Source organism: Bos taurus, chromosome 14 (assembly GCF_002263795.3).
Source record: "Bos taurus isolate L1 Dominette 01449 registration number 42190680 breed Hereford chromosome 14, ARS-UCD2.0, whole genome shotgun sequence".
Classification (NCBI taxonomy): Eukaryota; Metazoa; Chordata; class Mammalia; order Artiodactyla; family Bovidae; genus Bos; species Bos taurus.
Window position 1 is genome coordinate 18,345,900 of NC_037341.1, and position 15,646 is coordinate 18,361,545.

Consider the following 15,646-nt stretch of genomic DNA (forward strand, 5'->3'; position numbering starts at 1 on the left):
TCTCTAGTCTTTCCCATTCTATTGTTTTCCTCTATTTCTTTGCATTGATCGCTGAGGAAGGCTTTCTTATCTCTCCTTGCTATTCTTTGGAACTCTGCATTCAAATGGGTATATCTTTCCTTTTCTCCTTTGATTTTGGCTTCTCTTAATCCCTGTCTCCTATACAATGCCATGAACCTCCGTCCATAGTTCATCAGGCACTCTGTCCATCAGATTTAGTCCCTTAAATCTATTTCTCACTCCCACTGTATAGTCATAAGCAATTTGATTTAGGTCATACCTGAGTGGTCTAGTGGTTTTCCCCATTTTCTTAAATTTAAGTCTGAATTTGGCAATAAGGAGTTCATGATCTGAGCCACAGTCAGCTCCTGGTCTTGTTTTTGCTGACTGTATAGAGCTTCCCCATCTTTGGCTGCAAAGAATATAATCAATCTGATTTCAGTGTTGACCATCTGGTGATGTCCATGTGTAGAGTCTTCTCTTGTGTTGTTGGAAGAGGGTGATATCAGTGTCAGTTTCGCAGGACTGTTGTTAAGAATAAATGGGATAATGTTTAGGGAGCATCTGACACATTGATCACCACATAGGAAGCTCTCAACACATTTATAAATGTATGCTGCTGCTGTTCAGTCACTAAGTTATGTCTGACTCTTTGCAACCCCATGGACTGTAGCCCACCAGGCTCTTCTGTCCATGGGATTTCCCAGGCAAGAATACTGGAGTGGATTGCCATTTTCTTCTCCAGGGGATCTTTCTGACCCAGGGATTGAACCTGCATGTCCTGCATTGACAGGTGGATGCTTTACCACTGAGCCACCAGGGAAGCCCATATATATTCAGTGAACCCTTAGAACTATAGAAAGGAGAAGGACTGATGCAGAGCTGTGACATGTTAACTGGAAAGTGTTTCCAGTTGCTCAGCCACAGCAGCCTCCAATTTTCTTTTGTATAAATATCCCAGTGAGCAATGGGAGATGTTTCCTTGGATTAGCTATTTGGAGCCGGGGAAACCTCAAACCTTCCCACAAGCACAGTGAAGAAGATGTCAACTCCTGGTCTAAGAGCAAGAGATGCATTGGAAAATCTGGCTTTCTACATTCGAGGCTGAGTGGTATGGAGTAGAGACAAAGGAAACTTGAGAGAGAGAGAGCGATTTATTATAAGGAGCTGGCTCGTGTGATTATGAAGGCTGAGACAGTCAGTATGCAGTTCCAGTCTGAGGGTCTGAGAACCAGGTGAGCCCAATGATATAAATTTCAGTCTGAGTCTGAATCCAGAGGCAGGAGAAGACCTATGCCCCTGGCTTGAAGGTGTTCAGGAAGACAGAGAGAGTTCTTTCTTACTCAACCTTTTATTGTACTCAGGCCTTCAATAGATTGGATAATGCCCACCTATATTTGGGAGGGCAATCTACTTTACTCAGTCTACTGATTCTAATGGTAATCTCATCCAGAAGCACTCTCACAGACACACCCAGAAATAACATTTAACCAGATATCTGGGTGCTCTGTGGACTAAGTGAGTGAGTAAGTGAAGTTGCTCAGTCATGTCTGACTCTTTGTGACCCCATGGACTGTAGCCTACCAGGCTTCTCCGTCCACGGGATTCTCCAGGCAAGAATACTGGAGTGGGTTACCGTTTCCTTCTCCAGGGGATCTTCCCAACCCAGGGATCGAACCCAGATCTCCCTCATGGGAGGCAGACGCTTTAACCTCTGAGCCACCAGGGAAGATACCTAAGATTAACCACCACAGTAATCCCTTAGTTAGCTGAGTTATACACTGGGGCTAATCATTCACATATTCAGTCAGTCTGTGAATAAATATTTTACTCTCTTTCATGTGTTAGCCACTAGACCATTCAAGGATAAATGTCACCATTTTCACAGGTGATGTCACAAGATCTGTTGGTGACACTGATAAACAATTATTACCTATAATGTAAAAATTGTCCAGTTGTCCTCGGAGAGCATTCTACAACCCTTAATAATTAAAATCTTTAGTGTTTTGTAGATATGTCTAAAATATACAGGTTTTATAGTTTATAAACGGAAGCCAAGCTCAAGCTACATTTTTATAGGTGAAGTCTTGAAATCCAGGGCTTGAATTGAATTATCTTCTGTGAGCGTTGGTTCTCTCTGGTGGTATCTCCCCAAGGGTATGTCCCTCAGGTGCACCTCTTCAATTCTGGCCTACTGGATATGACTCTAGATACTGTCTGGGGAAGTGGAGATTGGAGGGGTAAGGATAAGATTTCATTTTACTTTATCCACAAGTATGTTTGGTGCAATGGGAATGAAGAGGTGAAGGTAGCAGAGAAAAGTTTAGTTCATTCTGCCAAATAGAAAGATAAAAATGCCACCTCACGTATGGAGCATTAAGTACTACATGAATTAAACTGTATATGGGAGTACTTAGGAATTAAAATCTAATGAAGATTGCGGGGGGATAGAAGCAAAGAGTGGGGTATACCACTTAATATGTCCCTTTAAAGAAGGAACATGTTTTTAAAGAGGAGAGCTTAGACTAATAATTTGTTCTATGTGCTCATCATCCCATTCCAGCCCTCAACATAGTGGTTCATGAAAAAAAAAGTAAGGTAATGGGAGAAAAACAGAATTGCCAGGTAATAGCTTGTGGCAGCTAAGAATTTGGGCTCTGGGTTCACAGAGATATGAATTGGAACCCACTTCTGTTATTTAATACCTGTGACACCTTGGGGAAGACAATACCCTGAAGTTTATTGTGTCTATAATGTGAGAATGATGATCACATCTAATACTGAGGTTTGAGGCAAACATTACATGTGGTGATACCTGGAGGGGGATTGAACCAGAGGTAGTGCTTGAATATAGCCTGAACAGGTTATTTCATATAATCTTTACTGAGTTAGCATGTAACTATTATTAGCTCCATTCCATGGATGAGAGAAATGAGGTTTGCAGATTTTAAGAATTTGCTAAATCTACATACCAATCTAAATTCCCTCCCAGTACTGTTTTAGTTGTAGACGATCTGGGATGGAAACATATGTTTTCCACCTTCTTAATCCCAAGCTTTTGTACTATTCTATGCCACTTCCATTCTGTTGCAGAGTCTCTCTTATCTGTGCTAGTTTTTCTTCCTCAGTTACATTCTAAACTCTCAGGAAGTCTTCCAAGCCTGGACTTTGTATTACCCCACTGGCTAATGTAGTGGAGGTGATCTGCTTATCAGTATTTGTTTGAATACTTTGTTCAGTAAAAAATATCTTGCTACTTTCAGGATATTAATACAAACTTTGTTAGATTTGTACCTAAGTATTTCGTTTTCTTTAAAGCAATTTATAAATGGTGTTATGTTTTTATTTTCAGCTTCACATGTTCATTTTATTATACAAAAATACGATTTTTGTGTACTGATCTTTGTCCTGACCTTACTGAACTCAATTAGCTGTAGCTGAGATCTTATTACTTTCTCATTTGTTTAAGAGAATTCATAATGGCTTGTAGAATCATTTCATGGTGGTTGCTTTAAAATCCTTACCTGACAATTTTAGCATCTGATTTATCTCAGTGTTGGTGTTATTTGATCATGTCTTCTTATTCAAGAGGTGATTTTCTTGGTTCTTGGTATGAAGGATGATTTCCTAGACATTTAGGCTATTGCATTAGGAGACAGATTTGCTGAAAATTTTTAAAGTCATCCACTCTGTTTAGGTTTAGATTTAGCACATAGGTCCTGCCTCTTTCTGTGAGCTGTGGTCCCAATGATAATCTAATTTTCAGAGACTTTCTAGTACTATTTTGGTCTGCTTAGCTAATTTCAAGTATACAACATGGTATTGGTAACAGTCATCACCTTGTTGTTCTTGGCATCTACAGAATTTATTTATCATGTATAACTGAAATTTGGAAACTTTTGGCCAACATCTTCACATTTCTTATTCCTCCCAACCTTTAACAACCATCATTCTGGTATGTTTTTATGAGATTGACTAGTTTAGACCATTCTTAAAAATGGTATCATGCACTATGTTTTCTTCTGTATTTTGCTTATTTCACTTACATTAGTTCCTCCAAGTTCATCCATGTTTTCACAAATGGCAAGATTTCCATATGATCCAGCAGTCCCACTTCTAGCTATATATTTAAAAGAATTGAAATCAGGATCTTAAAGAGGTATCTGCACCCCCATGTCCATTGCAGCATGATTCACAATAACCAAGAAATGGAAGCAACCTCAGTGTCCATCTATAGATCAACAGATAAAGAAAAAGTAGCATATACATACACTGGAATGTTACTGCTTAGAAAAGCTTTCTTTCTAAATGAAATGATTTTTTAGCAGTGCTGTTTAGTGTTTGAATGAGATAATGATATAAAATTGCTAAGTGCCCAATGTTTAGTAAATATCCAGTAAAAATTAGCCTTCATTCTGACACCAGTAGGAATTTTCTTTGAAACTGCTCCCAGCTTTTCCCCAAATGTGTTTTTATCAGTTTGCAGACGGGCAATCATGGAACTGGTGTCAGGGAAGAGCTCAGAAATTAGTCCTGGAAAGCTGCAAGTGAACATCTATACTATAGTATAAATGTACTTAAGAAACCATAGTGGATGTGTGAAAGGCAGTGCAACAAATTGAACTCGAGAGTCAGATTATCTGGATTCATCTTCTAATAACTGCATGATTTTGTACAACTTGTTTAGTTTTCTATGCTTCAGTTTCTTCATCTTTTTCACAGGATTGTTTTAACAGCAAGAGTTAATTAGGTTCAGGAATTTAAACATTTCTGGCACAGAGGAAGAATTAAGTGTTTGTGATTATTGTAATGAATACCTTCTAGAAAAGAAGCTAATGTTTAGAACAGTCAAACAATTCACCCAAGATAACACAGCCAAGGAAGAGAAGAATTGGATCTTGAACTCACTTCTGATTCCTAAGTCTGTGTTCTTTGCCATTATTTTACTGCTTCTCAAAGTTGAGGAATGGGCAGCCTTCTTTTAAGAGAAAACAAAGTTCTGTTTAATATTGATGCTGATTTAAAGGGCTGTAATTATAATGTTGCTAAAATGTGCACAAATCTAAACGTAGATTTAACTTCCTATGCCTATAAATCACTTAAGCTATGAAATTCAAACACATTTACTAATTAGATGCAGGCAAAAGATACAACCCAGTAAAATTCAATTTAGTAACATTTATTTAATGTGATGAATGTTTTTAGTTTACTTGAAACTAAAAACCACACACAAAGGAACATGGTACTCACTCTTATGGTTCAAGTTCTTTTGTGGTCATCATACCAATACATCTGTGCACTGTGAGATCAGTCATATTTTCCACCTCTCTTCTCTGTTCCAACTACTGCAATATCATAACATGATGTCATTTGGCCCTCACTTGGCATAAATTCATCATTTACATAGTAATTCTGCCTCTATTTTTTTTTTTTTTCACTTTATCCCAGGAGAAAGTAGAACACTGGGGTATGCCTGCATGCATGCTAAGCTGCTTCAGTCATGTCCAACTCTTTGTGACCCTAGGGACCATAGCTCACCAGGTTCCTCTATCCTTGGGTTTCTCCAGGCAAGAATACTGGAGTGAGTTGCAGTGCCCTCCTCCAGGGGATCTTCCCAACCCAGAGATCTAACCTGCATCCCTTATATCTTCTACATTTGACAAGTGGGTTCTTTACCACAAGTGCCACCTGGGAAGCCCAAATGGGGGTATAACAAACTCAAAACCAAAAACACTATTAAGGTATTTGAATACAGGGTCAATTATTAGTTGTGAGATTGCCATCAGATGGTCAAAAAACATGATCATGTACATATTTTAGATTGCCATTAATATTTAGTTTCCAAGTGAAAAATTCTCATGGGCTCTTGGAAATACTCTCAAGAGCTTTCCAGAGAACCAAAAATCTTATTTTAGAAAATTTGGAGCTGCCCTCTGATGGTCTAACTGCTGTCCTCTCCTGTCTTGAAGGAGCTTTAATTTATGCCATAAATGATTTAGAAAAATGTTTGAGTCATAGTAAAGCTGTGATGGCTGGAAGGGGGTAAGATTCAACATTAAATTACCTTTTCAAATTTTTGTACAATGCAAATTGATGGAAGATATTCTTTATGAACTTGTAGAATTAATGATGTTAGAGAGGAATGGTTTTCACTTATGGCTTACTTTGGTGGTTGACAAAAAGGGAGTCGTGTCATGGTTAACTATTATTTCACTCATTTTAAGGGGACAATCAATGACTAATGTTCATCTGGCATATTATCATTTACAAAGAGCTTTGTCCAACTTGATTATTTTCCATCTTCAACCACACCCAGATGAAGACATTTCTCAAAGTAATAATCATAAATTGAGGAGTCAGTATTTAAATCAGGTGTCCTAAATTTTAACTTCTATATGTGCTGCTATTCTCAGCCATCTCCCTGAGGGGCAGTGCTAATGCAGTCTTTGACACAAGTAGGACAATGTGTGTTTTATACTCTATATTGTTCCCAAGTTTCTCTCTATTCAGAGACAAGGCAGCCTGAACTTTCACCCAAGTCATAACAAAATGTTGAGAGAATGTGGCTCTAGGTTTGTGCTAGATTTTTACTAACCACTAACTCTGTGGCTATGGAAAAGTTAAGCAAACTGTCCAAGCTGTGGTATCATCATCTGAAAAATAAGGATGTCAGTGCCCTTCTCATGAGGTTATTTTTAAGACTTAGAAACTAAATATGAAGAACTTGAGACAATACTTGTGTGTAACACTAATAATTTCTACCCTTTACCAGACATTCCTTTAAGTGTTTTATATATTAACTTAATTTTCACATAACAACCCTGAGTTAGATATATTTTATCTCCACTTAACAGTATGGGGAAATCATGGGAAGCTAAATGAGTTACCTAAGTTTACACAACTGTGCAAGCAAACGGTGGAATTTGAATCCACATCTCTAGACCCAAACTCTGTGTTCCAGTTATAGGAACTGTTCAATCACTAAGTCATGTCTGACTCTTGGTGACCCCATGGACTGCAGCATGCCAGGCTTCCCTGTCCTTCACTATCTCCCAGAGTTTCCTCAAATTCATGTCCATTGAGTCAGTGATGCTACCTAACCAACCTAATCCTCTGCCTCCTCCTTCTCCTTTTGCCTTCAGTCTTTCCCAGCATCAGGGTCTTTTTCAGTGAGTCAGTTCTTTGCATCAGGTGGCCAAAGAACTGGAGTTTCAGCTTCAGCATCAGTCCTTCCAGTGAATATTCAGGACTGATTTCCTTTAGGACAGACTGGTTGGATCTCCTTGCAGTCCAAGGGACTCTCAAGAGTCTTCTCCAACACCACAGTTCAAAAGCATCAATTCTTTGGCACTCAGCTTTCTTTATAGTCCAACTCTCACATCTGTACATAACTACTGGAAAAACCATAGCTTTGTCTATACGGATCTTTGTCAGCAAAGTGATATCTCTCCTTGTTAATACACTGTCTAGGTTTGTCATAGCTTTCCTTCCAAGGACTAAGTGTCTTTTCATTTCATGGCTGCAGTCACCGTTTGCAGTGATTCTGGAGCCCAGGAAAATCAAATCTGTCACTGTTTCTACTTTTTCCCCTTCTATTTGCCATGAAGTTATAGGACTGAATGCCATGATCTTAGTTGATCTTAGTATTTTTTAATGTTGAGTTTTAAGCCAGCTCTGAGAAAGTTATTGGAAAGTTCTATACTATTCCCCATGTTTGTTAGCTCTAAGTATTATAACTGGAGAAAAGGATTCTCTTATTTAATTTCCCCATCTTGTCATCCTATCTGAACTCTTTTCTGGAATACCTACATCACTCAAACCTTTTACAGTCTTTTACCCTGCTTATAGTTTTAGCTCCATCTAATCCATATTCCACATTGCAGCCAACTTGGTGTTTAATAAAATCACTCCTTTTTCTCATTAAAATCTTTCAAATTTAATTACATCCTCAATACATGGATGTGATTTCCTTCACAATCTCTTTCCTTCCCAATCTCATCACCTTCTATTTCCTCTCAAATTGGACATTCTAGGAATTTAGACAATTTTCAGTTTCCTTAACATGTTATCCAGTTTTATTATACATTGAAGTATTTTTTAACCCTATTGAAATGACCATATTTCTATGAATGGCTAAATCCTTCATATTCTTTAAAACTCACTTTAAGCATCTTGTATACAGGAAGCCTTTTCTGGTATCATTACTTGTACTTCCTGAATTCTAGATGCGATTATATTCAAATTTACTAAGTAAAAAGTGTTTCATTTCTGAAAAGAAAAAGGCATCCAAGGATACTTGTAGTATCAATTACTATGCAGAACTGTGACTTGGTGGGGGTATATATTAAAGTCACTTTTGGCAAATACAATGAATACTAAATAGTAACTGAACCAAATATTATCACCAGATTCAGTTGTGGAACAACAGCAGTGCTGAGTGAATCCAGCTCTAGCTGTGTTCGTGTATCAGCAAGTTTTTGTTAAGGGAAAGAAAGAAAGAGAACTCTTTCTACAATCATTTGTAATCAGTGAAACTCAGCATGTTTCTCAAGACCACTCCCCCAACCTCTTCTTTCTTCCTCCCAACCCCAGTCCCATTATTAAATTCATGTTTGTCAAGAAAAATTTGGCCTCTATGAATCTGACTTGTTTATACTTGACTCATCAAAAATGTTTTGTAAGAGAGGTTTGATGTCCAAGAAGCCTCTTGAGCCTCCTCTGTGGTTCTTTAGGGCTTTTTTAAAAAATTCTTTTCCTGAGAACTGAGAAACTGTTTCTGGCCATGACATCCAAGCAAATGGGAACTTCAAATTACTTAAGACTGTTAAAGAGATCAAAATATATGTATAAACATGCTGGCATGTGCTCTCATTTCCTTCAGCTTATACATCCATGTACACAGGGAAAGTTTTCAATTTCTCCCTGAAGGTAAATTTCAGGAAGGGGGTAGATGCACAACAGGAGACAAGGAATCCTTAAAATGTTACATAGTTTCATGGGCCCTACTGCAATTTCTTTGTCCTTGATGTCACTAACATTTCCAAAGAAGAAGGCCTTCCCCAACCCCCCACTCCCCACCCAGACAACAGCTAATCTGAGTTAAGGACTCTTTCCAGACTGGCCTTTGGCTTACTGCCACCTAAGACAGAGCAGGGTCCTTCCTACCAAGCCACCTGGTTCCTTGCTATATACCAGGTAGTCAGGCCCCGTCAGTAGAAGAGCGAGCAAGTCCCAGGAAAGATAATGCAATCCATGTGTTCCAGTATAAATGTCTCTGTTTTTATTGCATGGCCGTAAGTCATTTATTCAAAGATTCCAAATTATATTTTAAAAGTTCAACAAGTAGTTCATTGTACAACAGACTTGAGCACTTAATTAGAAACTGCAGTATTTTGCTCATTGTATGTAATATTATAATGGACTTTTCTTCCTTTATCCAAATATTGTAGCTAATTTATCTTGTAAGATGTCTTGTGCAGTACAGGACAAAAGTAGTGTGACTATATACAAGTTGGACAATTATGGCCCTATTAGAGAAAAAGAATTTTCAAGAACACTTCCTTAATACTTCTTCCTGGCCACTTTCTCTAATCCCTAGCAAACCACAGGATGTCCTAACTTTAAAATCGACCACAACAGCAACAAAGCCCCCGTCTGGTTGCTAAACACTCTTGGAGGCTTCCTTTTTGGAAACTCATTTTCAATTCTCTGCCATTGCAAGTCACTAGAGGAAAATCATCTTATTGTTTCAAAGCCAGAAAACAGAAACTGAATCCAATCACCTCTTTGGATGTGTTGACACTGTGACATCCTGATTTATCGTTTCTAAACCTTATTACCCTCCTGCAGTGCTCAGTAACCTTTAGAAACAGAAAGATATGACCACATATTCTCTGCCTCTGAATATCTGGATGAGAACTAGAAACTCAGTTACCTAATGCCAAACAGCTGGACATGTGAATACATCCCGATGTTTCCTTTCTTTATTCCATTTTCCTCCAGCTGTTTGGCATTACATAGACAACACCTAATGTTTCTGAAAAGAGTTTCAAAAATATTATGACTCTTTAAATTGGGAAGATGGGAAAACAAAGACTTAGAAAGATATAATTTAGAAGTCCATGCAATCATGAAGGATTTAAATAAATTGAATATAAACTCATTCATAAATCAAAATACTAGAAACATTCTTTGAAATTTGAGAAAGGTTTTAAGTCACAAACAAAAGGAAAACTGAGTTAAGAATAAACATATGGAATTAGTTACCCTAGAGGTAGGGAATAAAGATACACATACTAATTCAAAAATATTTATGTGTGTTCACAGATGATGGACAGAGTTATTAAAGGCAACAAAAATATTTTGGATACACTGCTAACTTTCTGACATTGGTGTCATGGAGGACAATTCTGACTTTTAACACACATTCCTTGAAATAACTGTATCTATACACTGGGTTGGTTAAAATCAAGTCTGGCAATTGTTATTTAGGTAGTAGCTGATTATTATTTCTTCAGTGAATATTAATATGTATAATGCTCTCAAGGACATAAACTCTTGCATATGCATTCCCAAGAGAACTGAAAAGGAAGTAGATGGAGAGAGAAGAACCATGGGAGTTCTCCCAAGTTAACAATTTGGGGCTCTGGAATCAGAACTGTCTAGAATCCTGGTTCTACCAATCATACATTTATCACTTTAGACAAGATACTCTCGAAATCTTAATTTCCTTTTAGGTCCCTGATGGCTCAGTAGGCAAAGAGTCCACCTGCAATGCAGAAGACACAGTACATGTGGGTTCCATCCCTGGGTCAGGAAGATCCCCTGGAGGAAGAAATGGCAACTCACTCAAGTATTCTTGCCTGGAAAATCCCAGGGACAGAGGATCCTGATGGGCTATACAGTTCATGGGGTTGTAAGAGTCAGACACAACTGAGCAACTAAGCCCAGGACAAAATGAAAATAATGAAACATCTAATTTATAGTGTTTCTGTGAGAAATAATGAGATACCTCACATAAAGCATATAGTCCAGTGCCTGTCATGTAGAATATATTGAATAAATATTAGCTATTTTAGAGGTAAGAAAATTAATTTACAAAGATATTAAGTAGTCTAATTATGCTACAAACCATGGCTTATAAATTTTAGTACTGAGAATCAAGCAGAATTATTCAGATTCTGGAACCCTGTGTTCATTCTATGCACATGGTATATTCAATTTGGCCAAAGACAAAACACTAGACCAAGTTGCCCAAGGAGAAAGGAGCCTGGCATTTGGGTTTGAATGAGTCTTCCATAAACGACAAATATAAACTCTATAACTCATTGAGTACTGTATAGTTTAAGTGGACTTCTGTTGGCTTTATGGTAAAAACATCCAGTTTATCTCTGATTCATGATAGTCAACTGTATGTTTGGATTTGTGAGCTCACCACCATCATCCTGGCAGTGTTTGCCATTTATCAATTAGATTCTATCTTCAATTATAAGTAACAACAAATATTTGCATTTATATGAGAGGTTTCATGTTTAAAAGAGGACTAGACAAAATGATCTGGAGGAGACATTGGAGAAGTGATTCTTAACATCTATTCCTCAAATGAGACCAACACTGGAGAACAAATTTAGCATGAAAATTAAGTCATGTCTTTTCCAAGATGTCTTAAAAAATAAGCCATCTGATATGTTTGGATAATAATAATAAAGATCCTGTATGATATTCCTGTATAATACAGTAATCCAAGCCTAGCCCCAACCAGTAATGCTGAAGAAGCTGAAGTTGAACGGTTCTATGAAGACCTACAAGACCTTTTAGAACTAACACCCAAAACAGATGTCCTTGTCATTCATTATAGGGGACTGGAATGCAAAAGTAGGAAGTCAAGACACACCTGGAATAACAGGTAAATTTGGCCTTGGAGTACGGAATGAAGCAGGGCAAAGGCTAACAGAGTTTTGCTACGAGAACACACTGGTCATAGCAAACACCCTCTTCCAACAACACAAGAGACGACTCAACACATGGACATCACCAGATGGTCAATATCTAGATCAGACTGATTATATTCTTTGCAGCTGCAGATGGAGAAGCTCTATACAGTCAGCAAAAACGAGACCAGGAGTTGACTGTGGCTCAGATCATGAACTCCTTATTGCCAAATTCAGACTGAAATGGAAGAAAGTAGGGAAAACCACTAGACCATTCAGGTATGACCTAAATCAAATCCCTTATGATTATACAGTGGAAGTGAGAAATAGATTTAAGGGACTAGATCTGATAGACAGAGTGCCTGATGAACTATGGACTGAGGTTCATGACATTGTATAGGAGACAGGGATCAAGACCATCCCCATGGAAAAGAAATGCAAAAAAGTAAAATGGCTGTCTGAGGAGGCCTTACAAATAGCTGTGAAAAGAAGAGAAGCAAAAAGCAAAGCAGAAAAGGAAAGATATAAGCATCTGAATGCAGAGTTCCAAAGAATAGCAAGGAGAGAGAAGAAAGTCTTCCTCAGAGATCAATGCAAAGAAATAGAGGAAAACAATAGAATGGGAAAGACTAGAGATCTCTTCAAGAATAGTAGAGATACCAAGGGAACATTTCATGCAAAGATAGGCTCGATAAAGGATAGAAATGGTATGGACCTAACAGAAACAGAAGATATTAAGAAGAGGTGACAAGAATACACAGAAGAACTGTACAAAAAAGATCTTCACAACCCAATAATCATGATGGTGTGATCACTCACCTAGAGCCAGACATCCTGGAATGTGAAGTCAAGTGGGCCATAGGAAGCATCAATACGAACAAAGCTAGTGGAGGTGATGGCATTCCAGTTGAGCTATTCCAAATCCTGAAAGATGATGCTGTGAAAGTGCTGCACTCAACATGCCAGCAAATTTGGAAAACTCAGCAGTGGCCACAGGACTGGAAAAGGTCAGTTCTCATTCCAATCCCAAAGAAAGGCAATGCCAAAGAATGCTCAAACTACTGCACAATTGCACTCATCTCACACGCTAGTTAAGTAATGCTCAACATTCTCCAAGCCAGGCTTCAGCAATAGGTGAACCGTGAACTTCCAGATGTTCCAGCTGGTTTTAGAAAAGGCAGAGGAACCAGAGATCAAATTGCCAACATCTGCTGGATCATGGAAAAAGCAAGAGAGTTCCAGAAAAACATCTATTTCTGCTTTATTGACTATGCCAAAGCCTTTGACTGTGTGGATCACAATAAACTGTGGAAAATTCTGAAAGAGATGGGAATACCAGACCACCTGACCTGCCTCTTGAGAAATCTGTATGCAGGTCAGGAAGCAACGGTTAGAACTGGACATGGAACAACAGGCTGGTTCCAAATAGGAAAAGGAGTACGTCAAGGCTGTATATTGTCACCCTGCTTATTTAACTTATATGCAGTGTACATCATGAGAAACACTGGACTGGAAGAAGCACAAGCTGGAATCAAGATCGCGGGGAGAAATATTAATAACCTCAGATATGCAGATGACACGACTCTTATGGCAGAAAGTGAAGAGGAACTAAATGGCCTCTTGATGAAAGTGAAAGAGGAGAGTGAAAAAGTTGGCTTAAAATTCAACATTCAGAAAATTGAGATGATGGTATCTGGTCCCATCACTTCATGGGAAATAGATGGGGTAACAGTGGAAACAGTGTCAGACTTTATTTTTGGGGGCTCCAAAATCACTGCAGATGGTGATTGCAGCCATGAAATTAAAAGACGCTTACTCCTTGGAAGGAAGTTATGACCAACCTAGACAGCATATTATAAAGCAGAGACAGTACTTTGCCAACAAAGGTCCGTCTAGTCAAGGCTATGGTTTTTCCAGTGGTCAAAGATCGATGTGAGAGTTAGGTTGTAAAGAAAGCTGAGCGCTGAAAAATTGATGCTTTTGAACTGTGGTGTTGGAGAAGACTCTTGAGAGTCCTTTGGACTATAAGGAGATCCAACCAGTCCATTCTGAAGGAGATCAGTCCTGGGTGTTCATTGGAAGGACTGATGCTGAAGCTGAAACTCCAATACTTTGTCCACCTCTTGCGAAGAGTTGACTCAGTTGAAAAGTCCCTGATGCTAGGAGGGATTGGGGGCAGGAGGAGAAGGGGACGACAGAGGGTGAGATGGCTGGATGGCATCACTGACTCGATGGACATGAGTTTGAGTAAACTCTGGGAGTTGGTGAAGGACAGGGAAGCCTGGCGTGCTGTGATTCATGGGGTCGCAAAGAGTCAGACACGACTTAGCAACTGAACTGATAATATTCCTTTCAATAAAATATAGTCACCCTAAAATATTTCATCTACAACATTGTGTTGTGTTAGTCATTTAGTTGTGTCTGACTCTTTGTGACCCCATGGACTGTAGCCCGCCAGGCTCCTCTCTCCATGGGATTCTCCAGGCAAGAATACCTGAGTGGACTGCCATTTCCTTCTCCAGGGTATCTTCCTGACCCGGGGATCAAACCCAGGTCTCCTTCACTGCAGGAAGATTCATTATCATCTGAGCTATAGGGAAGTCTCCATCTACAACATGATTATTTGCAAGTAAGGCTAGCATGTGTTTGGCCACAATAGATTTCATCTTTCCCTCTGCTACTGCTAAGTCTGCTAAGTCACTTCAGTCTGTCCGACTCTGTGGGACCCCAGAGACGGCAACCCACTAAGCTCCCCCGTCCCTGGGATTCTCCAGGCAAGAACACTGGAGTGGGTTGCCATTTCCTTCTCCAATGCATGAAAGTGAAAAGTGTAAGTGAAGTTGCTCAGTCGCGTCCGACTCTTAGCGACCCTATGGACTGCAGCCTACCAGGCTCCTCCATCCATGGGATTTTCCAGGCAAGAGTACTGGAGTGGGGTGCCGTTGCCTTCTCCATCTTTCCCTCTAAACACAAGTAAATCAGGTTATTTATTACATAGCATGGGGCACCTTGATCCCATTGGCTCACCTTATCTTCACTACATCATCCATTCCTTCACCACAACACAACATGGAACATGTATCTGTTGATGAAAACCAAAGTAGAAGATTATAGGTAGGAATTGTGCCAATTAAATCACAGTATGTAACAATCAACCCAGAGCACTGCATCTTAAGCAATAAAGTTTATTGTCTCTGATAATTCTGTGAGTTGGCCAGGTCTGTTCTAGTCTGGGCTCACTTAGCAGGTCAGCTGGAACCAGGTGGTTGGGATGCCATTACTCACAAGTCTGCTGGTTGAATCAGTCTGTGGGGTGATAGGCCACGTGTCTCCCCATTAACCTTCAGCCCTGCCCAGACTTACTCACATCATGATGCTTGCAATATTCCCCAAAGAACCAAGCAGAAAAGTCCCAATAAATTAAGTGATTTTTCAGCCTTTAGTGGTGTCACATTGTTTATTGTCACACTGGCCAAACAAGTCATAAAAGCAAGAGCAGAATAGAGTGCTGGTTAAATAGACTTCCACTCTTAATAGGAGTTAGAAGCTCTCATTGTAAAAAAAAAAATGTGATATTAGGAGATGTAAAGAGTTGCAGTGATGTTTCATGCCCCCCATAGACTGTCCATGACACTATACTATTCAAATTCTCTCCCCAAAATTATTTTGCACTTTACAAGAAACTTCCCAATCCATCTTTATTGCATTCTCTAAGA